Consider the following 26,133-nt stretch of genomic DNA (forward strand, 5'->3'; position numbering starts at 1 on the left):
TGCTTCCATGAGCATTGATTGTGGATCCAAGTAAGATGACATCTTTGACAACTTCAGTCTTTTCTCTGTTGACCATGATGTTGCCTATTGGTCCAGTTGTGAGGATTTGGGTCTTCTTTACACTGAGAGGTAATCCACACTGAAGGCTACAATCCTTCATCTTCATCAGCAATTGTTTCAAGTCCTCCTCACTTTCAGCAAGCAAGGTGGTGTCATCTGCACGTCACAGGTACTTAATAAGCCTCCTTCCAATCCTGATGCTGCATTCTTTCCCATCTAATTCGGCTTCTCTGACGATTTGCTCAGATGCAGATTAAATGAATATGGTGAAAGGCTACAACTCGGATGCACACCTTCCCTGAGCGTAAAGCAGGAAGCATCCCTTGTTCTGTTTGCACAGCTGTGTCTTGATCATGTATGGGTTCCACATGAGCAAAATATAGTGGCCTGGAATTCTTGTTTTTTCCCAGGCTACCCATAGTTTGTTACAGTCCGCAAAGCCTTGGCATAGTCCAAAAGACACAAGTAAACATTTTTTCCTGGAATTTTCTGCTTTCAGCCAAGATCCATCTGACATCAGCAATGATATCCCTGTCATCCATAGCCTTCTGCAAAGTGGCTGTTTGGAATTTAAGCTCTAATAACATTCCCTCTGGGGAGGGAGGGTGAAAAAATGAGGAACTGATGCCAGGGGCTTATGTGGAGAGCAAATGTTTTGAGAATGATGAGGGCAATGAACGTACAAATGTGCCTGACACAATTGATGTACGTATGGATTGTGATAAGAATTGTATACGCCCCTAATAAAAATATTTTTTTAAAGAAGTAAATGTCTAGAAAATAATGATGGCAACATTTGTACAAATGTGCTTGCTTCAATTGATGTATGGATTGTTATAAGAGCTGTAAGAGCCCCCAATAAAAGGATCTTTTAATTTAAAAATAAAAGAAAACAAATAACATTCCCTCCTTCAAATTTGGATTTTTTTTAATCATGTTATTGGGGCTCATAAAACTCTTATCACAATCCATACATCCATCCATTGTGTCAAGCACATTTGTACATTTGTTGCCATCATCATTCTCAAAACATTTGCTTTCTACTTGAGCCCATGGTATCAGCAACCCCTCTCTACCCTTTCTCCCTCACGAACCCTTGATAATTCATCTTTTTATTTTTTTCATATCTTACACTGTTCGATGTCTCCTTTCACTCACTTTCTGTTGTCTGTCCCCCAGGGAGGGGGTTACATGTAGAGCATTGTGATCGGTTTCCCCTTTCTCCCCCACCTTCCCCTTCCCCAACTGGTATCGCTACTCTCATTATTGGTCCTGAGGGGTCTATCTGTCCTGGATTCCCTGTGCTTCCAGCTCTGGATTTTATCGTTTACAATCCTTGGATCACACAGGTTGGTGTGCTTCTTCCATGAGGACTTTAGTTGATACTTCACTTTGCTGGCTGCTTGTTTGAAGACAAGCCTTTAAGACCCCAGAGCTGCCCACTGGGAGAGCTGTCTGCGCGCTGGGGCACTCTGGCTCCAGCAGTGTCTGCGCTGTGATGCCACTGCCTGGGACCAAGCTGGCGCGCGCACTGCCCAGGAGAGAAGTGCCCAACTCCGGGCTGGCCAACATGGGCTCCGTCCACCTTCGCTTTATGAAAAGCCCCCCTAAGAACCCTTGTAAAGCTGTGGCACTTGCCACCGTGCTGTTCTGGATTGTCGCCTTTCTCCTTACCATAGGCTCCTTCCTGCTGGCCGGCTGCAGCTGGAAAGGGGAGCGCACCCTGGGCGCCTCCGGTCCTTGTCCCTAGCATCCTGGAGTTCCTGCCAGGATTCTCCAGCTGTGCATCACCTCCTATGCACCCAAAGGCTACCGGGGCTACTCCTAGGACGACAGCCCAGACTGATGACTAGCATCCACCTGGTGCCAGAGGAGGCCAGTCAGAGGGGACTGGGCCCAGTTAGAGACACTAGGCGGGAACTGGAGTCTCAGGAATTTTCCAGATGGCTCCCAGCTGTGGTCAGAGTTTATGCGTCTGTCGCAAAGATGCTGACGGAACTGACAGGAGAGTTAGGCCTTGGACATGCTGTGTGTCCCTGGCCCAAGCTTCCGCCAGGTTCTCCATATGCCTCTGTCCTGGAAGAAGCATGACACTCATTGTGTGGGGAATCGGGAGCTGGCTCTGTACTGGAAGCGTTTCTGCACTGCCTTCTTCAGAGCCGAGCTCCGTGGAGTTTCTCTTTAAGCAGTCTGCTCTTGTGGCAAGTGGAAGGATACTGGCTGTCTTTAAAAAATAAAACAGAGTCATTTATTTTGAAATAGCCCTCTCGGTCTCTCAGCCCCTGCCCTTCTCTAGTTTTGTGTCTATGGGACACTAGTAATCTGGTGGGACACTAGACTGGTAAAAATCAAGTATCAATGTGATCTGTATTTTTTACTTGCTTATAGATAGTATACAGGGATTTTTTAACCTCGAAGCAGATTTTTCAAAGAGGGCTTCAAAAAGTCCATGGGAAAATTCCTTTCTCTTTTAAAAGTGTGATTTTCCCACCAGCTTTTAAAGCTACCTTGTAAACATTGTCTTTGCTCAGCCCTGCTCTGTGCCACCCAAAGGCCCGCCAGCACCTGACTGGGGCTTCTGCCCTTTGTAGAGCAGGGGCTCCTCGCACGATGGCCTCAAGGGCGAGTTTAGGCTGCTTCCTAGCGAAAATGCTCCGTAAGAGGTCATTGTGTCAGGTGGTAGAAACCTACCACTTAGCATCTTGTACGACACCACCCCGATGAACACCAGATGGGGTGTGATGTCAATTGAAGGATAAAGAGTGTCGGGGTGGAGTCTAAGCTGTCAATCTGGAGATAGCCAATGAGACTTCTGTATGGACATGGCCTTCTCCTGAGAATTCTGGGAAATCTGGGACTTCCTTCTTGGAGTAAGGAAACACTATCTCTCTCTGCTACTCCCTGGAAGACACTGCAGAAGACAAGCCACGAGGATGCAACCAGACCTTGGAAGCTAGAGAAGCCACATAGAGACCCCTGCCAGAGCTGAGATGTTTCCAACGATACTGGATCCAAAGGCTTTCTACTCACTGGCCTGTGATCTTCTGCATTCGATGTCATTGCATGTGTTTCGTGAGTCTGAAGAGGACTTTATAGATTGATATCGGACATATGGGCTAATATCAGACTTAGGGACTTGATCTGGACTGGGCTGGGCTGTTTTCTCAATGTCCAGTTGCTCTTATATATAAATCTCTTTCTTATACACATACGTGTGTCCATGGATTTGTTCCTCTAGTCTACCCAGACTAACACACCAGAAGACAACCTGGAGCTAGAGACGTGGACAGCTACGTCTGATGCTGTTTCTTTCCTAGCTTGCAACAAAAATGACATATTCAAAATAATTTTAACACCCAAAAAAAGAAAGAAAAGATTTGTAAAGGAGACCCTACCATCTCTGAAGACTCCCGTGATTGCGATTTTACGTCAGCGAGGTGTGGGACTGTCCTAATGCGGCTGATTGGACCCCATTGGAGAAAGGGCGAGGTTGAAGCACAAAGAATTCTACATCAGGTGAATGGTCGCCGGACTCAAACTATAATGGAAAGCAGAGTCAAAGGAGTAATCAAGCTGGCCTGACTCTAAAAGGCTTGTATTCAAACAAGCAACCATCGAAGCAAGGCACCAACCAAGTCCGCATGGAAGAAGCACACCAACCTGTGGGATCCAAAGATGACCATACAAAAGCCAAATAGGATGAAGGGAAAACTCTCAGAGCTTAAATTGTGACCACCCAATCTGTGGAGGACAGTAGGAGCCCAAAACCCACCTGCAGAGAATCAAGTCAGATGAAGCCTCTGGCAGATTCCCTCTGCCCACAGTCAGGGGACTCCAACAGCTTTGCTATCAGACAGAGATCATTGTAAACTTGAAAATGGTGCATGGGGCTACAGTGTAATGTGATACCTGGTCACATGATGTCCCTCTTGGCCCAACCTGAGTTTGCTCTAGCTTTAAATATTTCTTGGTTTTTCCACAACAGAAATTTCCTCTCTGGCTATTTTTTTTTAATATTCCTGGTGGTCTTCTGTTTCTTATTTTTAATTTTTATCTTTCAGTTGTGTTACTTTTCCTTTCTGCTTCATTCTGTGTTGGTGTTTTATCACTTCTGTGAGGTTCCCCAGTTCGTGAAGTACAGAAGGACGGGGTCTTTAATGATGCAACAGTTTATCCGGGAGGGGGCAGGCGGGTGGTGGTGAAAGGAACTGGGGAGCACATAATGAATGCAGCTAGGTGGAGAGAGCACTAGAACTGATCGTGATGATATATATCCGACTCTGTGAAAATGATCTACATGTGCCCTCCTCCCTGGGGGACGGACAACAGAAAAGTGGGTGAAGGGGGACATCGGACAGGGCAAGATATGACAAAATAATAATTTATAAATTATCAAGGGCTCATAAGGGAGGGGGGAGCGGGGAGGGATGGGAAAAATGAGGAGCTGATGCCGGGAGCTTAAGTGGAGAGCAAATGTTTTGAGAACGACGAGGGCAATCAATGTACAAGTGTGCTTTACACAATGGATGTATGTATGGATTGTGATAAAAGTTTTATGAACCCCTAATAAAACAATTAATTAAAAAATAAAGAAAATGAGCTAACAATGGAGGTATATGATATGTAATTTTAAATCAGTGAAACTATTTTTAAAAGAAAAGAGAAAAATAGCCTAAGTCTTGGACCTATGGTACAGGCTGCTTATTAACAACCTTCAGTATACAGATGGCACAACCTGACTTGCTGAAAGTGATGAGGACTTGAAGCATTTGCTGTTGAAGATCAAGGATCGCAGCAGCCCTTGGAGAAAGGAGCCTGAGGAGCCAGGCTGCGACCTGCCCAGGCTGCTCTGGTTGCCACAGTCGCCCGAGTGGCTGCTACCACCGCCACCGCTGGCGGGAGTATGAGGCTGAGGAAGAGCCGGAGGTGTTGCTGACCCCAGTCTCTGGCTTGCTCCTTGGTGGGCATTCAACTCGGCAAACAGACGGTGGCGCTACCAGTGAGCTTGCAGAGCAGTCGTGGAAGGAAGCCTGAAGTGGGACAGCAGGTGCAGCCTTGTCCTGATGGCAGTGACTCCCGTGATCTGGGAGGTTGGGATGGAAAAGTGCAGAGCAGACCACGCATGTGAACTTTATACGCAGTCAAGTGCTTCTTCACGCATTGCTGAAGGAGCAGTCGACCACCCCAAATTTCATCTACATGGTGCTAGTGGGGGGGCACGAGAGAGCAAGAGAGAGAGAGTCATGATGGAGAGAATCATCTCATGAGAGAACAGGGTCTCCGCGCATTCCTTGTACTGGAAGCAGGACTTCAACACGGTAGCACCTTGTTGAGGAAGAAAAAAATCGCAGTTCCTCTCATCCCAGCAGTCCGCGTCCTTAAAAAGCACCCCCAAATGGTTCCCGTGGCAGCACTGGAAACCGTAGTCAGTCAAGCTCAGAGGGTAGGTGTAAGACATCTGGGGAGACGGTACCTGTATATGAAAATACACAAGATGTAAGACCATCAGAACGAGGGACACTAACAGTGGATATCACGTGATTTGTGGTAGGTCCATCCATTTTCACTACACAGCCAAATGCAATGTCGGGCAGGATGCTTGGGCCTGGCAGAGAACATCCCTTCACACGTCCTAATGAGAAGGGAGAGGACGAAGCAGCAGAGGGAATTGGTTCTACTGTTTTTCAAGTTATTTTGAATTATGGTAAGACAAGCATAACTCATTGTCCTGATGGCATATCTATTCTTCCACTGAGAGAAGCATCTTAATTTTTTTATATCTTTTGAATATATTATTATTAAATATAGCAATCTCGGTGCCCTAATGCGTGAGCTATCAAATGATGGTGCTCATAAACAATTTGGCTTTTATCTGGCTAGCGCCCAGCATGGGAATGGGAATACCATACTGTGGTGCTTACAGAGGATGATGTAGTTGACTGGGATGGAGAGGATCCACCACAGATGGTGCTATATTATTTATAGCACCAAGTTGTATACATTTTTCAAGCACTAGGTAAACAGAGATGTGGCCAAATCAGCTTTGAAGGAGACAAGTCTTCAGCAGATTCTATTGGGAGTAGACCGCTATCCAACCTACAAAGAACAAGTCCCGTTGGCCACCAGAAGTGATTCACAACTACGTCCAAAGACCCCTTACTCCAAGGTCCTGGGAAAATGAAGAAGGAAAAACTCGGCATGTAGACTCAGAATGTGGAAAGAGTCAATCTATGACCAACCTTGCTGCACCTGCCGCTGACCTGCCCCAAGGTCAGACCCAAGCGCACAAGTGGATGAGCTGGATGAGCCCCCCACCCACTCCCCTTCAGCAACAAGGACCTCCATGGGCAGAATCCAATGCTGTGATGCAGATGCTCCTTGGAGCCATAGGATGCTACTCTCCACAGTGCGATTGTGCTCCCCTCCCTCTGCACGCAAGGCCACTTCCTCTCCATTGTGAAATGCACGTACAATGTTGAGGATGTGACAGGGCAGACTTTTTTATCATCTTATTGGGGACTTGTACAACTCATCACAATCCATACATCCACCCATCGTGTCAAGCACATTTGTACATTTGTTGCCATCCACATTCTCAAAACATTTGCTTCCTACTTGAGCCCTTGGTATCAACTTCTTATTTTTTCCCTCCCTCCCCACCTCCCTTCCCTCACGAACCCATGATAATTTATAAATCATTATTATTTTGTCATGTTTTACACTATGTCTCCCTTCATCCCTTCATCCACTTTTCTGTTGTCTGTCCCCCAGGGAGGGGGTTATATGTAGATCCTTGTGATCCATTCCCCCTTTCTACCACACCCTTCCTCCTCCCTCCTAGTATCACCACTCTCACCTCTGGTCCTGAAGGATCATCTGTCCTGGATTCCCTGTGTTTCCAGTTCCTATCTGTACCAGTGTACATCCTCTGGTCTAGCCAGATTTGTAAGGTAGAATTGGGATCATGAGAGTGGAAGGGAGGAAGCATTAAAGAACTAGAGGACAGTTGCATGTTTCATTGTTGCTACACTGCACCCTGACTGACCAGTCTCCTTCCCATCCTTCTGGGAGGGATGTCCAATTGCCTACAGATGGGCTTTGGGTCTCCACTCTGCACTCCTCATTCACAATGATAAGATTTTTTGTTCTTTGATGCCTGATAACTGATCCCATTGACACCTCATGATCACACAGGCTGGTGTGTTCTTCCATGTGGGCTTTGTTGCTTCTGAGCTAGATGGCCACTTGTTTACCTTCAAGCCTTTAAGACCCCACACACTGTATCTTTTGATAGCCAGGCACCATCAGCTTTCTTCACATTTGCTTATGCACACATTTGTCTTCAGCGATTGTGTCAGGGAAGGCGAGCATCATGGAATTCCAGTTTAATAGAACAAAGTGTTCTTGCATTGAGGGAGTAGTGAGTAGAGGCCCAATGTCCATCTGCTACTTTAATACTGAACCTATAAATATATGCATATAGATATATTTCCCCATCGTCCTATATAAATATATTTACATATGTACATGCCTATTTAGACCTCTATAAATTCCCTTTGCCTCTTAGCTCTTTCTTCTATTTCCTTTTACTTTCCTCTTGTCCCACTATCATGTCCAGCCTTCATTTGGGTTTCAGTAATTCCTCTCGTTACATTGTCCTTGATCAAGCCCTACCAGGCCTCCTACACCCTCTTCACCATTGATTTTTGGATCACCTGTCCCTGGGTTTGTTAACACCCACTTCCTTTCCCCCACCTCCCCTTCTCCCATGTCCCCCCAGAATCATCCGTCCAGTTGTTTTCTCCTCCAGATTGTTTATCCTACCTCTCTTACCTAGATAGACCTGCAGAGATAATAATATGCACACAAATAAAACTGCAAAGCAAAACACCAACAACAACAACAAACCAATGCCAAAAAAAATAGAAAATCCCGTAAATAGTTCAAGGTCTAGTGGTTGACCTTTACAGGTGTCTTCTGGTCGAGTCTGATGAGGTGTCACACCATGGTCCCAAAGTCTATTTTTGGTATTCCCTCGGGACTTCCTTGCTCCCAGCACAGAATGTTTAAGGGACCAAAGGCAGCTGAATGGTTTTTAACCAGTAGGGTACAACTCAAACAAACAATCTGTCTGGGAGTAAGAATGCCTCTTAGAAGCGAGGATGGAGACATTTTGTCTCGCGGACTTTGGACTTCAGGAGAGCTTGGTGTCTGGAGAAGGATGTCGTGCTGCATAAAGTCGAGGGGCAGCGAGAAAGAGAAAGACCCGTGACGAGTTAAAGTGACATAGTGGCTACAACAGTAAGCTCAAATGTAATATTGATTTTGAGTGCGGTGTTTCCTTCGGTGGTACATAAGGTCTCTCTGAGTCAGATCCAACTGGACAGCTACTTAGGCAGGGTGTCCCTAGGAATGAAACAGATGGGAAGCCTACTAACCCTTTATTTTATCTGTACAAGCAGAAGAATGCCGGATCAACGGAATGGTCATCTAACTCAAATCTCCCGATTGAGTCATGACCTCTCAATCAGTGGCCAGACTGTCCAGTTGATCGACCCATAGCCCCTTCAATGAAGGGAAGGCTGTGTCCTTTTGTGGAAGGACCCCCTACACTTCCAAAGATTCATCCTGTTAGTTTTTTCTCCCAGCCTTCCCCAAAGGGAAAAGGAAACAATCAGACGTTGCAGGGGTTACTGGACACTGGTTCATAACGGGTACTAATTCCAGGAAACCTAAAACATTTTGAAGGTCCACCAGTCAGAATATAGAGGACCCCTGAACACATCCTGTACTAATTTCCCCAGTTCCAGGATGCATCATGGGAAGACATGTTATAAACTAAGCAGGGTCATCTTCCCTTTGGCCCTTTATCTTCAGCCAGAGCTGCATCTTGCATCTAGTTACTCCATCTACTGTCACCTGTGAATCCTGGAAAGTATCAGGAGACTATGGAAGGTGGAGTCATTCGGTCAACCTTAGACCTTTGTATCCACCATCCTATGCCCCCTACTGTCTCTCTTTCATCATCCTACCAACTGTTCATCAGTTTCCACGTGTCAGGAGACTCCTGACTTTATTTGCCTATTTCTACACCTGTGTGAGCTACTTCTTCATCCATCTACCTCTCTTTCTGGGGTTCCCAACAGGATATGATGTGGTGGTGGTGAGGTGGTGTCAAGTGTGTCCAAGTCAAGTGATCCCATGGACAACAGAACAAAGCCGTGCCCTGTCCTGTGCCATTCTCTCATTGCTATTAAATCTGAGCCCATTGTTGTAGCCAGATGTCAATCCATCTCATGGAAGGACTTCGTCATTGTCACGGACCCTTTACTGGGCCATTCCAGGGACTGCTCCCTCCTGATAGAATTAGGGAGGCGAGGTAACACCGGCCTCACTTCTCAGGAGCCTTCTGGCTGTGCTTCTTCTGACACGGATTTGTTCATTCTTCGGCAGCCTGCGGTATACCCCATCTTCTCTCCCAGGACATTCATGTGCAGCTCCTGACTCCTCTGGAAAGAGTTGTTCTCCTCGCCCATGCAACAAGCCAGAAAGAGACTGAGCGAGGGAGGAGCTGGCCGCCTTCAGCCCAGGACGGCGCAGCCTACATTCGCACAGTGACTCAGCGAACGGTGTGGGGACAAGGGGCTTCCGTGGAACGGCATCTCTTTAAAAGGGTCGCTCATCCTGCAACCCAGCTAAGCATACCGTTTCCATTATGAAAAAGAGACCCTCTTAATTCCAGCACAGACTTATTGGGCATCAGATCCGTGCAGGTACTGCCAAGGCGCGGAGGGTACAGTGTAAGAAACGTGGCCTGCTCCTGCCAGCTCCGTGGGCGGAAAGGAGGCCTGCGGGGGCACCAGGCTGCACAGGGTTTTGTTCTGTTGTACGTACAGTCTCTAGGAGTTAACGCCAGCTTAACCACAACAGAAACTAATGCTGGGGGGTAGAGGGGTGGGTTTGGGTCTTATTTTTTAATGTCTTTTAGCCAGTCTGAGGTGGAAAAAGAGTAAAAACCTTCATCTCTCTACTTTGGACACCACCAATACACTGGTGAAAGAAACAAAGTGTACATTATTAAGAAATAGCCCCTGCCCCTGCCAGTAAGCTCGTCGATGCCAACTCACGGTGGGTCAGAGTGGACGTTTGCTCCACGGGGATCCTCAGTGGCTGGTGTCCCAGAGTTGGGTTGCCAGGACTTTCTTCCTAGGTACCTCTGGGTCGACTTGATCTTCCAACTTTCTGATGAGTCGTACAGTGCATGGATCCTTGGTGCCGGCTAAGGACGTCCATTTCCCACACAGACTGCCTATCTTCAGCCGCTGGGGGAAGCGGGCCAAGGCACTCAGCACCCTCCGGGCCTGCTCCTCCAGGCGCACAAGCTTGTGTCACACACGAGGTGGGCAAGTAGTCCCAGCTGGTTCACCTCAAGCAGCTTGTACAGCCAGGAGTCCTTCTAGGAACATCAGTGCACGAACTCTCACAAGAAACCCAGGAGAGTGGGCCCCTATCACAGACGAGATGGGGAGCCCAGAGAAGTAAGTCCCCTCCCAGCCAGGCTGACTTCTGAGCACCTGCCTTTGGCTGGCTTCCTGCCTCTGAGCAAGTGCCTGGAAACAGTGCAGCGTGGTCTCCAGCCAACAAACTCACCGCCATCTAATCCATGGACACCCACGGCATCCCTATAAGACCCACCAGAACTGGCCCTGCTGTAGTGACCCAGCTTAACATGAGTTACTCCATTTTGTTCGAAACTGCCTTAAAGCCCCTACCAGCAGCTAGCCCCCTTTCCCTCCTTCCCCTCCCTGCTCTCCTGACAGACCTTGACTGCTCCGCACTCTGCCTGCCCAATTAGCAGGAACTGTAAACTATCCTGTTAGTCCTTGAATTATTACTGCAGTGGTGCTGCTCCCCCTGCCCCACTCCCCTCTGCCCTGCCTGCTTGAAGATCCCACCCCTTCAGCCAGCCTGGAGTTTTCCAGTCTCTAGAAATAGCCATGCCCTCCCCGTCCTCCCACTCTCTGTGTGTTCCTGGCTGCTGAGATCATGGCCGTAAGTGAGCAAGCTGCCGTAAAATGTGTCTGACTCCTTTATTGTATTCTCTCTCCTATCTTCTATGACTTGATTATGATCTGTATTAATTAGAACTGTACAATTGCTCCTACGGACCCCCATGGATGATAGAGGCTGGTCTACTGTAGCAGCAGGGATCAGACAGGCCTCCACCCTCTTTCCTCCTTCGCCAATCTGGACACCGGCCATCCCTGCCAGGGCGCACTGTGTCTCTGCTGGGTTTGAGCATCCATTGCCATGGCCACAGAGAACTCACAAACATACTAGCCCTTGTGGGGGCTATGCGGAGGTAAACCAGCTATATTTCATAGTCACGGATGCTAAGGACACGTTTTTTCCCATCAGGAGAGTCTCTGCCCAGCCATGCCCATAGGCTCCCCTCTCTTCGCCCTTGCCTGTGCCACACTGCCCTTTAGCCTCTTGCCTGCTCAGGGAATTCTGCAAAGCGCTTCTAGTGTATCCAATAAATTCCCCAAAGGTGTGCCTCTCCTGCTATAAGCCCCACAGTGCTCAGCTCTGACCCTGTAACTTCCTTGAAGGGCTTGCTTCCTGGGCATGCAGCTTGACTTGCTCTGTGGACCTGGAAGCCCACTGAATCACCTCCTGCTCTGGTTCTTGGCTCTGCTGCCGCCACTCCTACACCACCTGTCTGTCCCAGGATTGAAGAGTTCTTAGGATACACTGCACGCCCAATTATTCACTCTTGACCTTAGCGAGATCTCCCCTCCTGCTTCTGAGATGGCTTGTTTTATGTCCAACAGGAAGGCAAAATTGACCGATCCCCACATTAGACATCTCCATTTTTACACCCACGATGAGCTGTGTGAACCGTCACGCACAACTGAGGCACACACTCCTGTCAGTATCTGCGTTCACCTTCTCGCTCGCAGGCCCATCAGGAAAGAGTTGTTTGGTGGAAGTTGCAAAGGCTATTGTTCGAAGGACTACCTCTAGTAATTTTCTACACAGTAGCTACTTACAGGAGCAAGAGAGGGGAAATTAATTTAGTGAGGAGATACGCATAGAGAATAAAAGACTACTGGTTAAAGGCAGGGCCCAGGCCCTCAGTAAACCTGAGAGAACCCTGTGTACTAGGCCCCCTCTGGCTTTGCCATGTCCCACCACACAACACATCGGCCACATAAGTTCTCTGAGCCTTCTCGTCCTTGTCTAGAAAGCCTATCTGGAGGTAGAGACTTTGCATACATTCAGTGAAACATGAGCATAGCTGGGAGCCAGCACGCACCGGCCCTTGTCCTGTGGGGTGGGTTGCCATTGAGGGTGGAATCGAACTGGACTCTGAGTCAGAAGCAGATCTCCAGGACTTTCTGCCAGGATGCCTCTGGGTGGATTTGAACCTGTAACCTTCTGACTAGTAGTCGATGGCTTAACAGTGAGTGCCACCCAGGGGACTTGGTCCCCTCCTGTTTTTACTGTGGTGTGCTGTGGTGTCGATTCTGACTCAGAACTTCAGCTTCCCCAGTTGTCAGCTTTGTGGGAGCACACGGCCAGGTCTTTTCTCCTGCTGAGCCCCTGGGCAGGGGGGGGGGGGGACCCAGCAGCCGAGGCTTTAGCCACCAGGTTCCCTTTTCTGTTCCCTCCTTTACCCCGTGAGCAAAGATGTCCTCAAAGGTTGCGTGCTTAGCTGCTGCCAGAAAGACTGGTGTAAAGACCTGACCGTCTGTTTTAGGCTGGGTTGACCAGAGAGACAAATCCAGTGACACTCATCTATCGCATGCATATACATGTAACAGAGCTTGATATCAAGAAGTAGTTATCTATCAGGAAAATAGCCCACCCCAGTCCAGATCCAGTCCATAAGTCCCAAACTAGTCCATAAGTCCCTTTTCAGACTCGCGCAGCCACGAGCAATGGTGCAGAGTGCGGGAAGATCACCGGCCAGTGGGTGCAAAGTCCAGGGTTCCAGCAGGTCTCCACATGGCGTCATCAACAGGAAAGTAAAGGCAGAAGGAGAGGAGGCTCCCAGGATCCTCCTTGTGGAAAGGCCACGCCCACCAGGAGGTACCATGAGGCTGTGACCTGGTTGACTAGCTGGATTCCACCCACCTCTCCTTCCGGTTACCCTGTTGGCACAAAAAAACTATCACACTGTCTGTTCTTCCAGAAGACTGAGCCGAGGGAATGAGGCGATGAGGCAGTTCTCTGCACTCCCACAGGGTCACTGGGCATAGTAAAGGCCCAACACCACACCCTGTGTAAACAAGCAAGTCCACTGGGGTGGAGCTGGTCAGGGATCATTCTGAGGGAGCAGGCTGGGGATATGGTTTCCTGGTGGCCTCTGACATGTGGGTTGGGTCAAGGCCTAAGGACTTTGAACTCTGATCGGCTTACCTGACCTCTGGACTGCACAGATCCCCCTGAAGGTACAAGCAGGTGTCATTTGCATTTTTTTTCTTATTATTTTGCCCCCCCCATCCCGTCATTTGCATTTTTGATACAGAACAGACACTCCCTTTCCTTCCTGAGAATTGTTCCCATAGGCCAGGCCTGTTTGCAATGTCTAGAACTTGACAATGAAAGTTGCCCTTGGCCACGGCCAGAAGAAGGAGCAGAATTCTCTGCAGGCCCTGGAGGTGCCTTGTTTCATGGCTGCCTAGGGAGGTTGGGGTGAACCTCTCTGGCTCCAAGCCCCAAAGCTCACTTCTGTGGCAGGATCTCCATGGGTGGAATCCTCCAAGGGAAACTCCCAACTCCACCCTTCCTCCTAAGAGGTGGTTACAAGGAGAGGCATCAAAGAGTGAGGCTGGAAGTGCCTGGGACAAGAGGAAGTGGCCTGCAGTCCTGTCCAAGCCTGCGAGGGGAGGAGGTGGGGGTAGCCAGAGGACAGAGACCAGAAGGCCAGGAGTGAATAGGGAGGTCAGCATTCACTCCTCTCCTGCTTGAGTTCCAGTGAGTTCAAGTTTTTCTCTCCTCTCACCCTCGGATGCCCTGCTGGTGTTCCTTTTCCGTGCTCCCTCAGGGCCTAAGCAGCCTCTCCAGACCTCCTTCACACGGAGCCCAGCACCATCAAGGTCCTGTTCATAGGGACCCTAGTGGACAGGGTAGAGTCCCCACCTCCTTGGGTTTTCGAGGCTGTGAAGTGGTTACAACTTTTTCCTATGGCAAGCCTGGTGGCTTCTCCCTGGCCACTCTCAGTTAGCAACAGAGTGCTTAACTCGCCGCGCCCCCAGGGTGCTCCTCCCCAGGCGATATCACCTCTTCATATTAAATATGTGAGTGGGGTCTTCCCTCTGTCTTTAGCCAGGTCCACACCGCTTCCAGCCTCGTCAGCTGCCCTGGTCACTGCTATGAGAAGCTGGCTTTGTTTCTGTCACCTTGATCCTCACCAGCCTGCACCACTCAGAGGAAAGAGCTGGTGACTGTGCCCATCTGGGGAACCTTGTAAGACAGCCGGTTAGATTCTGTCCTCCCCCTGGGGGTGTGGTGGTCCCTCATTGGGCTGTGATCGCGTGGTCAGCAGTTGGACAGTACCAGGGAACAGGTACAGTCTGGGAAGACCACAGGGGATCACGCTGAGTCAGCAGTGACCTGATGGCAGTGAGATTGGGTTTGTTTGTTTGTTTGTTTGTTTGTTTGTTTGCTTGTTTGTTTCCACTCTGTCATGTAGAATGGGCCCAACGCTTGTCCATTTAAGCCTCCAACTCACTGTTGCTCCACCCATTCCGTCCTTGCCTTGCTATTGAATCATGATTTTATCTTCCTGATCATGTCTGACTTCCTCTCCAAGTGCCCGTCTCAGGATGAATCCACAGGGAGCAGCAAGCAAAACTCCTCCCAGTCCTCAGCAGCCCTGCTTCCTTCCTTCCATCTCCCAAGAACTGCTCCTTGCAGATTCCATTCCAACCCATAACCCCCAGCCCTGTTGAGAGCGGAACCCTGAGGTCAATAGCTGTTTGCCAGCAATGGCCACAAGAGGGCGCCATTAACCTCCTTCCTGTGCCCTCTGTCCACCCTGGACTCAGTCCTCTCCCACTACCTGAGCCACCTGCTCATCTGGACGCCCACTCCCTACTTCAGCCTTGTACTCCGCCTGCAGACCCAACAGCGCTCCTTCTTCCATTCCAGCACCTCTTTGCTCCTGTGCCCCGGTCCTTGACCTGGGAACACAATTCATCCCGACAGAATCCCAAATGCCTAAAATATGAAATGGGGATGTCAACATTCGCGTCAGGGACAGTGGTGGCTTAGTGGTAGAAGTAGTAGCCATTCGGCAGCCTGGGGTCAACTCCTAACCGTCTGTGCCTTCTGGGCAGTCACCCTCAGTCTGGGGAGGCCGGCAGGTTGCTAAGCTGCTGCAGAGAGTCCCCCAGAACTTCCAGAATGAAACGGAGTAGAAAGAAAAGATATAATTTCCCAATACACGATGAGTCATGGGACTGGCACAAGACCGGGAGGTGCTTCCATCTTTCCTGTCTGGGGTCAGCACCAACTCACAGTGTCAATTACAAACAACAGTGGATTCTACAATCCTTCCAGGAGGTAACAAACAAGAAAGGCTCTTTCCCCTGACCTCAGGGACAGTAGCTCTCCCAGCCTGAGTTTCCAAGCAGTCTCTTCTGCCAACGTGGTCCAGATGCCCCTGCCAGCCCTGCAGGTTAGGGAAGCCTACTCTCGGGCTTTCCTGGAAGGACTGGATTTGGTTGAGAATCATTCCGTGATGCCAAGGTTCAAGGACTTCCCACAAGGTTCTCTAACAACACGCGGGGCATGCCTCTTGGGGGTTCACATAGAGCCCACACAGCGGATAGAGACTGACTGCAGAGAGCAGATTCCTTGAATGGGCTTTTTGCATGGGATAGCTGCCTGAGAGATTATGTTATGGGTTGGGACAACCAGTCTGATCTAAACCACTCTCATCCCTTCCCCAGCTAGGAGATGGGGGTTGGGGCTGCCTGGAGGGCATTGGAGGACCGAACCAAGAAAACCACTGCTAATTCTCCAGGGCATCATTGAAACCTGACCTAGGACCCCCACAGCAGTGAAGATGTCCCTGCTTCCAGGGCGCCTCTGGGGAAGCTGGCTGCACGGATTGTTCCTTCTGGGCGGCGGATGGCAGAGGCGAAGTAGGCAGAGTAGAACATTGCTGGGACGCCACATGCTGGCACTTTCCGCCAAAATCTGCTTACAGCATGCAGATGGCTGCATAGGAGCGTTCCACAGAGTCTGGTGGAAAGGGTTCTGGCATCATTTGGTTCTGAAAACACCAGCTTGCCACCCAGAGCTGCCTCTGCAAGCTGCCCCCTCAACATGTTTACCTCACCCACCTTTGATGCCTCTTCAGAACCAGAACAGGCATGTCTTTGTGCTTTGGAGGGGAGTGCAGGGCCACGCTGTCCGGTTCCCCCTGGGAGAATCGCTTGGGTGCAAGGGTTATGAGGAAAACTTTGAGTTTGTGTGTGCCAGGAACTGAGTCACAGCTCAGGGGGTGGCTTCTTGTGGGAAACAGAAGGATTTCTCCCAAGTTGTCTCCCCCTAAATATATGCCAAACTTAGCTGCTTGCGAATGACTTTATACTTGGAGGTCATCAGGAGTAGATCAGGGGGTCATTCTCCCTAAGAGCTACCAGCCATCTAGAGCAAGCAGACACCACTGTTTATCCAACGAGTAGGGCCCACTCCCTTCTGATAAGGACAGTAGTTGTCTGTTTCCTTGTAGGAGACCCTAGAGAGGTCAAACCTGCCCGAGGATGACCAAGGTTAGGGTGCCATCATGAATCTAGGGTCCGCCCATCTTGTCACATGTACACCCCTAGACCTTCCCATTCCTATGGGCACACCCCTACCTCATCCCCTTCCTGTCACGCTTATGCCTATCATACATCCCCTTCCTACGATGTGTATGCCTATTGTACTGCCCCTTCCTGTGACGTGTGGTTACCTGTAATCCTGCCTCCCTAAGGAGCTATAACCCTTGGTTAGCAATGAAGTTGAGGCTCCCTCCTGTTCTCGGACCCAGGGTCTCTCTCCTGCTCTCGCAGCCGGGCACCCCCCATGAGGACCACCAAGCGGGGCTGAGGTGAGCATGCTACTATGAATTGTGTCTGACTCCGTTATTCCAATCTCTCCTCTACCTCTCCTGCTCTCATAGAGATGACTTGACTATAATCTTTACTTGTTATCACTGTACAATTGCGCCTACCGGACCTGTGATGATTTGTTGGGGACCCTCCTCTCCCCACAGCTTCTGATAGATCGAATACTATCAAGGGGTCCCAAACTCTTTCCTGGTGATGGGCTTTGGTAAGTGCATGGGACACATTTTAGCCAGTAATATATGAGAAGTCTGCAAGGGACCTCAGGAAACATTTCCTTCATTCTTTAAAAGGTTCCTAAAGAAGTGGCCCCTTCTTGCCTCGGGACCTTTCTATATCCTACATGACTCCGGGGTCTGCCCCAGGCATCTTGCCACCATCTGGGGGTGCCGGGCTCATGGTGATTCTGACACAGGGGGAAGTGTTGAGCTGAGAAAGCCACGAAGAAGCAGACTTCGTGCCCTGGACCCTCTGGGTTTACCCTGCGCAAGGTCTTCTCGTGAAGGTAATGGCGGGGAGGTTGGCCACCCAGGCAAGCCCCCACCAAAGCATAGTATATACTTCATGGAATCTCTCTGGGCCTCATGCTTTACAAAGTATGAAAAGACGTGGCTTTCCTTATGCCATCATGCTGACGTCACACTTTCATGATCAAGAGATACGATGCCCACTCACAAGGGAAAGCATCGAAAGAAACCTTATTACTTTATTTCTAAGGCAGTTAACGGAATCGTAACAATGGGGCCCTGGGTCCTTGAATGATAGTTAATAGCTCTTTTGGTTTCACATAGCAGCCACCCCAACTTGAACTCAGTTCAGGCACAAATAGGAATGTGTTGGAACTATGGGGCTACTTCACCACACACAAAGCTTGAAGCACAGTTGAGTCTTGGGAAGGGGCTGGAAGTCAGGCTCCAAATACCCTCCAGACTCGCCTCTCTGCCTCGAGACTCTAGCCCTCTGAGCTACTTCAGCTCCACTTTTCCTCTGACTCCAGACCCACCCCTGGACTATTGAAATCACCTTGCTGCCAACAGCTTGCACATTTGACACCTGACAAGCAAATTGAGAGAAACAAAGGTGACCCTGCCTCTTTGAGTCCAAACTTCCTGGCAAAGAGAGGAAGGGCCCAGCTCCACTTGAGGAGCTGACTCTGAGCTGACCTGCTGTGGCCAGGGGAAGACAATATGGCTCCTAAATACCAGCTCCAACATGGATGGGGACAGGGGAGAAAGGGATTTTTCTGGAGCAGTATGTGCCCCCTGCAAGCATCCTTAGTTATGCCAGGAATGCCGGCTTCCCTGCACTGCATTCCTCTGTCCTTGTGCATTTGCATGCATATCTGTCAAGAGACCTTGGGATATTCCTAAAAAGATTAAGAAAGCTCAACTGAAGAAAACGGCAGGAATCCAGGATGGCCAATGAATGACAGATTTTGGCAACGTGCAATGCCAAATGGGATGCGCACCAATATTCTAGAAGCACACATGGCGCAATTTATGCTCCAAGTAATTTGAATTGACTTACTCCACACCCTCTGCATGGACGATCCGAAAATTGCTATAAGACCCAGCCATTCCACCCCTGGTGTGTACACCAAGCAATTGAAAGCAGGAACACAGACACTTGTCCAGCAGCATACATTCTAGAACCATGCACACTAGCCTAGGGTTAAAAGCAGCTTAAATGTCTACCCATAGAAGACTGGATGTTTAAAATAGGAAATATACATTGAATAGAACAAGCAAGTGTTTTGTTGCACGGACATCTGCCACAATTAAAAAGAGATCATCAAATAAAACTTGGCTTGTTTCGATTTCTGTCTCTTCAGACACATCCGCTCTTGGTTGCAGCCGGAAATTGAAACTTGTCAGGGAGCTTCTTCCACAAATCTCCATGGTCCCCTTTCATAGGTCGGGGCCAAGACGGAAAGCTCAGGATAACAACCGTACAGGCATCGATAGAAAGGAGGCCAGACTGTCCCCGGGTGCGGCGTCTTAGAAATGCTCCGCTAACCTTGCCTGTAAATAGTTAACACAAACCTTGAGAGACTGACTGATTCCCTCCTGATACACTGGCAGCTGAGGACCTTGTAGTGTCTCTGCCATCCCTGCCTTCAACAGAGCTCAGAAAATGACCCCTTTATTTTTTGTTTTTCCCAGCTGGACAGCTGAGTAACAGCTTGTTGGCGCTGGGTCAGGTAAGATCCTCATAGCTTGCTTGTTGGGTCCCGTCGATGCTACTTCAACTCAGAGCCAGCTCATGTGACAGACTAGCCCTGGCCCCTGGGGCTTTTTGAGCTATAAATGTTATGGGAGTCGATGGTCAAGGCTTTCTCCTCAGAGTCGCTGGGTGGATTTGAACCACCAACCTTGAGTTAGCCGCCTAGCCATTGTACCACCAGGGCTCCTTGAAGTGTTAGGCAGCTTAGCCTAGGGAATTGGGAAGTCCATTTATGCATGCCCAGGAGAGCCAGCAAAGGACAAAGCTGGATTTTCCCGCCGGTGGGCTCAGATGGGCGTTACACCTGGAGCAGCCCACCTGGGCCAGGTGATTGCAATTCAGCCAATGGGATCGACCTGGGGTCGTTCACCACGACTCCCCCGGGAACCCTTGAAAAGGCAGGGACCGGAAGGGAGAGGGTCTTGCTTGCTGGTCTGGTCGTCTTCGTGGGAGGAGAGAGATCCTTGTGTGACCTGGGGCAGTCTCTGCCAGGCCGCACGGTCAAAGGAATCCTATGCGTGCCGCGTAAAACCTGAAGCTTCTTGTAACTCTCATTAAATTCAATTGGATCACGAGCCCGGCTTTGGCGTGAAATCTTTCTCGTACGGCGCCAAGGACCGAGGCTGAAATCTAGCCCGAGAGAGAGAGACCTTACAGAAGCTCCTTCATTTAACTATGAAACCAAAGCAAACTCACTGCCATCGAGTCAGTGCTAATTCATAGAGATGCCCTGTGGGTTTCCGAGACAGTAACTGGTGACAGAAATCAAAAGTCCAGTCTTTCTCCCACTGAGCTGGTTTTGAACTGCCGACCATGCGCATTGCAGCCCAACAGGTACCCATTACTGTCCCAGGGCTCCTACTAATTTAACTACAGAATCGTTAATAAATTTTAGTTGTCAAGTAGCTTTCACTTATTCTGCTTATTAAAACTTGGTTATGGAAGGGGGAGTGTGAGATAGGCTGGACCCTTCTGAAAGTGTCACCACAGTCAAGTTATGCCCAGTCTGACGTCTCAAATGTATTCTAGACATCTTACTTCCTGTGGCAAAGGTGTCATGTTCGAAGGGTCCTCAGCGACGTGGCACATTGTTGCTGCTGTTAGAGGGTATCAAGTCGGCTCCAAGCCATAGTGACCCTAAAACACTCCTCGGCCCTGGACTGTCTTTACAATTGTTTCCATGCCTGAGCCCACTGTTGTAGCCACGGTGTCAGTCCATCCTTCTCACCGAGCGCCTTCCTCTCCTTCGCTGCCCCTCCACTGGACCAAGCATGATGTCCTTCTCCAACATTGGTCTCTCCTGGTAACATGCCCAAAGTACAGGAGAGCAAGTCTCGCCCTCCTGGCCCCTCTGGCCTTCCTGCTTCCAAGACAGATCGATTTGTCTTTTCAGCAGTATTTTCAATATTCTTCTCCAGCACCGCAATTCACACTCATCTATTTTTCTTCAGCTTTCCTGATTAAATGTCTAATTTTCACACGCAGATGAGGCCATTGAAAATATCATGGCTCTGGCCAGGGGCAACTTAGTTCTCAAAGTAACATCCTTGCTTTTCAACACTCTAAAGAGGTCTTGTGCAGTAAATTTAACTAACGCAGCATGACTTTTGATCTCCTAATGGCTGCTTACATGAGCATTGGTTATGGATCCAAGTAAGACAAAATCCTTGACAACATCAGTCTTTTCTCCGTGGATCATGATGTTGCCTATTGGTCCAGTTGTGAGACTCTCGGTCTTCTTTGCATTGTGTTGTCATCCACACTGAAGGCTGCAGTCCTTGCTCTTCATCAGTAGTGCTTCATTTCCTCCTCACTTTCAGCAAGCAAGAGTGTGTCATCTGCATAGCGCAAGTTAAATAAGCCTTCATTCCGATCCCGATGCCACATTCTTCTTCATATAAGCCAGCTTCTCTGATGATTTTCTCAACACTCAGATTTAATAAGTAGAATGAGAGGAGACACCCCTGTGACAGGTAAGATAAAGTAATCACCCATGATGAGATTTCACATCATGTAACCACTTCCATGTTGAGATCTGCCATGAGCAGTGAATCAATTGGCAGCATGTTTCCTCCAGGGTGTGACCTGCTTCAAATAGAAGTGGGCACTGTGGGAAAGCCTGCTTGATTGGTGACGGGTCTAGATATTGCATCCAGCTCGTCCTAGACTTAAACAATGGCCTGCAGCATTACCTGTGAGTCCTGGGAGTTGTCAGCAGCCTGCCCCCTGACCGGCCAACCTTGGAGGCATTCATCTCTGCAGCAAAGAGGGCTGATCTTGAGTTCATCTGCCCTGCAGCTTCTTGAGTTAGGAGAAGCCTCCAGCCTGACTTCTGACCGATGGACTTGGAACTAGTCCACCTGCGCATTTCCTTGATACAAGCTTCTCTATTTACATATATACATCCTAAACTTCACTGGGTTTTGCTTCTCTAGAGGACCCAGCCTTTTCCACTGTTTTCCCAGCCTGTTTCACTGAAACGGTCTTTTCAATAACAAATAAATTCGAAGCCACCAAACGTAGGCACCTTCGGGTCAATAGTTACACTATGAAAATATGCCCATGATAATGTGGTTCAAAAACAAGTAAGGAGGAAAAAATTTTAAATAGTGGAATTATGAAATACATCCTCTGTGATCAGCTCGTTCACCTTCATTAGTAAATAACTTGCATTCTTGGGACGCACTCAACATCTAGGGTAAGACCTGAGCTAATCTACTTCCCTAGCCGACTGGGCACTTCAGCTCTCTCTTCCAGAGAGAAGTACACAAGACTGCCAGGTTCAACCTCCTGTTGAGTGAGCCTGAAGCACGGAGGAGGAGGCTCAGCGCCTTTCAGGAGTGTTGCTTTTCAAGGATTCTAAACCAGAGTACAGTTGTTAGGAAATTGGAAGCCCCCACAATTCATAGAACAGTGTTATAGTTATGAGCATGGCCTTGCCCTTAGAAGAATTTCCAAAAAGTCAAATTATAAAAGCATATTGGCTTATTGTAAGGATTTGATTTGTGCCAACTCAAGGAACAAGACACCATCCAGACTGGACCATCCCTGTGATCAGTTGTCCATTGAACACTGTTCCACAGTGATCCATGGGATTTTCATTGGCTGGTTTTCAGAAGTAGGTCACCAGGCCTTTCTTCCTAGTCTGTCTTAGTCTGAAAACTCCTCTAAAGCCTGTTCAGCATCATAGCACCTGACAGATGGGCAGGGCATGCATGAGGGGCATTGGCCAGGCACTGGACTCTGGCCTCTCTCGGAAGGGGAGAGTTCTACCATCGAGTGACCACCAGGCCTCGGAGTAAGGACTGAAGAAGCTGCCAATCCATGTGTAGAACTGGCAACATGATCAACTCAAGCAAACACATGGCCATCTAGTAGATGCTGACTCCCAGCGGCCCTTTAGGACCGGAGAGGACTGCCTCTGGAGGGTCCGATATGAAATTCTTCATAGAAGCCTAAAGCCCCTGTCTTTCTCCCTTGGAGTGGCTGGTGGTTTTGAACTGTTAGCTTTTGAGTTAGTAGCTCAATGCATAACCACGTTGCTACCAGGGCTCCTTGACACAGACTAGGCACTCATTAACTGTTAGCTGGTCCTTCACAACTGTGATCATTCTTAGGACCTCTGTGTCATTTCTGTCCGGCTCCATTCGGTGGATGACAGTGTTCCTGAGAGCCAGAATATGACCTTGAGCACATCCCACCTGATTTAGACACCCTCTCAAGCATGGAGCTGCCCAAGCAATGTCATCACTGCGCCTTGATGAGCTGTGATGACGAACAGCCCACGTGAAGACACGAAGAAGGTAAAGTCACTAAGAAGACAAACCCAGGAAAGATCCCAGTGGATGTCAAGAGAGACTCAGGACCTAACAGCTGACTCACAGACGTGTCACTTGTCTGTCTCGACAACTGTGTGAGCCCTTTCTTTGATATAAACCTATATACAGTCTCCTCAAGAGCACATCCATTACTTAATTGCTCTAAAATGTGCTCACAGCTCCCCAGCTCCCCCACAACCATTTACGGACAACAACACTGAGCAGATACCTAAACGCTGGATTACCCTCTGTTTCTTCCTCTGTAAGCTAGGAATAATAATTGCATCCTGGGGTTATTATAAGGTGGGAAAAGATGGTGTATATTAAATATTTGCCAAAAACCAAACTCACTGCTATCGGGTTGATTCCGACTCCTAGCGACACTATAGGACAAGGATGGAACTGCCCCTGTGGGTTTGCAAGACCAACTCTCTACAGACGTAGGAAGCCCTGCCAGGGGCTGTTACATCAGTCCCAACCCTGTGTGTCATTGTAGAAGTGTGTCCCATACATAGGGGTACAGCGGCTGAAGTTTGCGATGTAGCTCATTGGACGTTTCCTCCAGGGAGCACCGGGGTAGATTCAAGCCGCCATCTTTGCAGTTAACAGCCAAGTGTGCTAACCGGTTCCACCACTCGGACTCATGCAGCGTTTCAAACCCACCCCTGAGCCCGCTGCCAGCTAGACGACTGTGACTCACAAAGATCTTACAGAACGGAGTAGAACAGCACCTTGGGGGTTTCTGAACCTGTGTATCTGTCATGGGAGCTGACGGCCTCATCTTTCTCCCGCAGAACGGCTGTGTTTGAACTGCCGGCCTTGCTGCTAGCTGCCAAGTGCTTAACTCACTGTGCCACCAAGGCTCCAATTAGGCATTTCGTGTAGAGGAAACGCACACTATATGGGGAAAGTAGCAAGCAGGAGGAGCAGAGCAATTAGTAAGCACAGCTGAGTTCGTTTTCTTCCCCAGCGACACCTTGATAGGCTAGATCAAAGAATTATCATCGGAGACCCTTGGTTCCTCAGGGGCATTTATTAAGTTTTATGCAAAATTGTAAGCTTATGGGTAATTCTCTGTGGGGTATTTCCAGAGCTACCCCGAGAGTCTGCCATGGAAAATGTGAGCGCTAAAGGAATAGATGCTCATCTTCAAAGCTATCGCTGAAAAGCAAGACCTGCATTTTTATCTTTCAAGTGACTAAATCTTCTTGAGCGCTAAGTTTCCCCAAAGACTTCCCTGAGACTTTACCGCCAAGTTTCCGCTGGGTGGGCTCTTGTAAGCGCCTCTGAATGGGGAGAGGCTTCCACAGCCCAAGATGCAGTTTGTAGCCCGACCTGGCCAGTAGAGAACTCAGAAAGCACGCACTCTCTCAGCTCCGGACATAAGACCACTTTGCGCCGAATGTTCCAGCATGAAGGCTGTGCCTCTGATTTCTGAAATAGTGCAACGCCTGCCACTCAGCTGATCAAGTTTGCATGTACGCGTGCGCGCGCGCGCGCGCACACACACACACACACACACACACAAAGAAAAAAGGACAATGTCCCAGTTGGTTGTGTTGATATATCTAACCCAACCCTGCAATGTCAGTTAGGTGCAATGTGGTTGGTTGGTTGGTTGGTTGGTTGGTTGGTTGGTTGGTTGGTTGGTTGGTTGGTTGGTTGGTTAGTTAATCGATCAGTTAGTTATGACCCACTGTATAAGAGAGAGGTACACTGCCTGGTCCCGTGTCGTCCTCCCCCTTGTTGGGGCCCGTTGACCCAGTCACTGTGTCGACCCATCTCACCGAGGGGTTTCCCTCTCGTGTTTGACGCTCTCCTTTGTGGAACTTCATGTCCCTTTCCAGGGACCGGTCTCTCCTGACAAAGTGCCTAACGTATGAGACAGACCTGTTTGTTCATCTGGTGACCCACAGTACTTTCGATCTTAGTCACCAACACCATGTTTCACATACATCGATCCTTTCCAGTCTTCCTTAGAGTGCCACTTCTCCTGCATAGGAGATCATTGGAAATGCCACCTTAGTCCTCAAAGTAACACCCTTGCTCTTTAGCACGTACAAGAAGTCTTGTGCAAGATTTACCCAGTGCAATATGCCATCTTATCTCTTGACTGCTGCTTCGATGAGCAGTGGGATCCAGGCAAGGCGAGATCCTTGACCGCTTCCACCTTTTCTCCATTTATCCTGATGGCGTCTTTGGTTCCGTTGTAAGACTTTTTGTTTCCTTTACATTGAATTTCAGTCCGTACTCAAGGAGCAGTCCTTGGTCTTCATGGGCAAATACTTCCAGCCCTCCTACTTCAAGTGCTTCTCGCTTTCAGCAAGCAAGGTTGTGTCGCTGGCATGTAGCAGGTTGTTTGTTTTGGGTCTTCTCATGCCTGATACCTGATCCCATCTACACCTAGCGGTCACACAGGTTGGTGTGCTTCTTCCATATGGGCTTCGTTGCTCCCCTGCCAGATGGCCCCTTGTCTAACTTCAAGCCTTTAAGACCCCAAACGCTATATCTTGTAATAGCGAGGCACCATCAGCTTTGTTCACCACATTTACTTAAGCACCCGTTTTGTCTTCAGCAATCATGTGGGAAAGGTGAGCGTCACAGAATGCCAGGTTATTAGAACAAAGTGTTTTTGTGTTGAGGGAAGACTTGAGTAGCCAATGTCTGCCTGCTACCTTAGTACTTAACCTCTAAATATATGTACATAGACCTATATCCCTATCATTATGCATCAGTATATTTACATACGTACATGCCTATGTTTACATCTCTATAAATGTCTTTTGCCTCCTAGTTCTTTCCTCTATTTCTTTTTATTTTCCTCCTGTGCCTCTATCATGTTCCACCTTCATTCGGCAATCTGTACTGCCTCTAGGCTACACAGCACTTGATCAAACCCCATCAGT

At 48.9% G+C, this 26,133-nt stretch overlaps 1 pseudogene; it reads left to right on the forward strand.

Annotated features, from left to right (window-relative positions):
- Positions 1–1,558: 1,558 nt before the first annotated feature.
- LOC142457049 (BTB/POZ domain-containing protein 10 pseudogene) overlaps positions 1,559–26,133 on the forward strand; it is a 57,277-nt pseudogene continuing 32,702 nt past the window's right edge.

This window comes from Tenrec ecaudatus, chromosome 9, assembly GCF_050624435.1.
Source record: "Tenrec ecaudatus isolate mTenEca1 chromosome 9, mTenEca1.hap1, whole genome shotgun sequence".
In the NCBI taxonomy this organism is placed as follows: domain Eukaryota; kingdom Metazoa; phylum Chordata; class Mammalia; order Afrosoricida; family Tenrecidae; genus Tenrec; species Tenrec ecaudatus.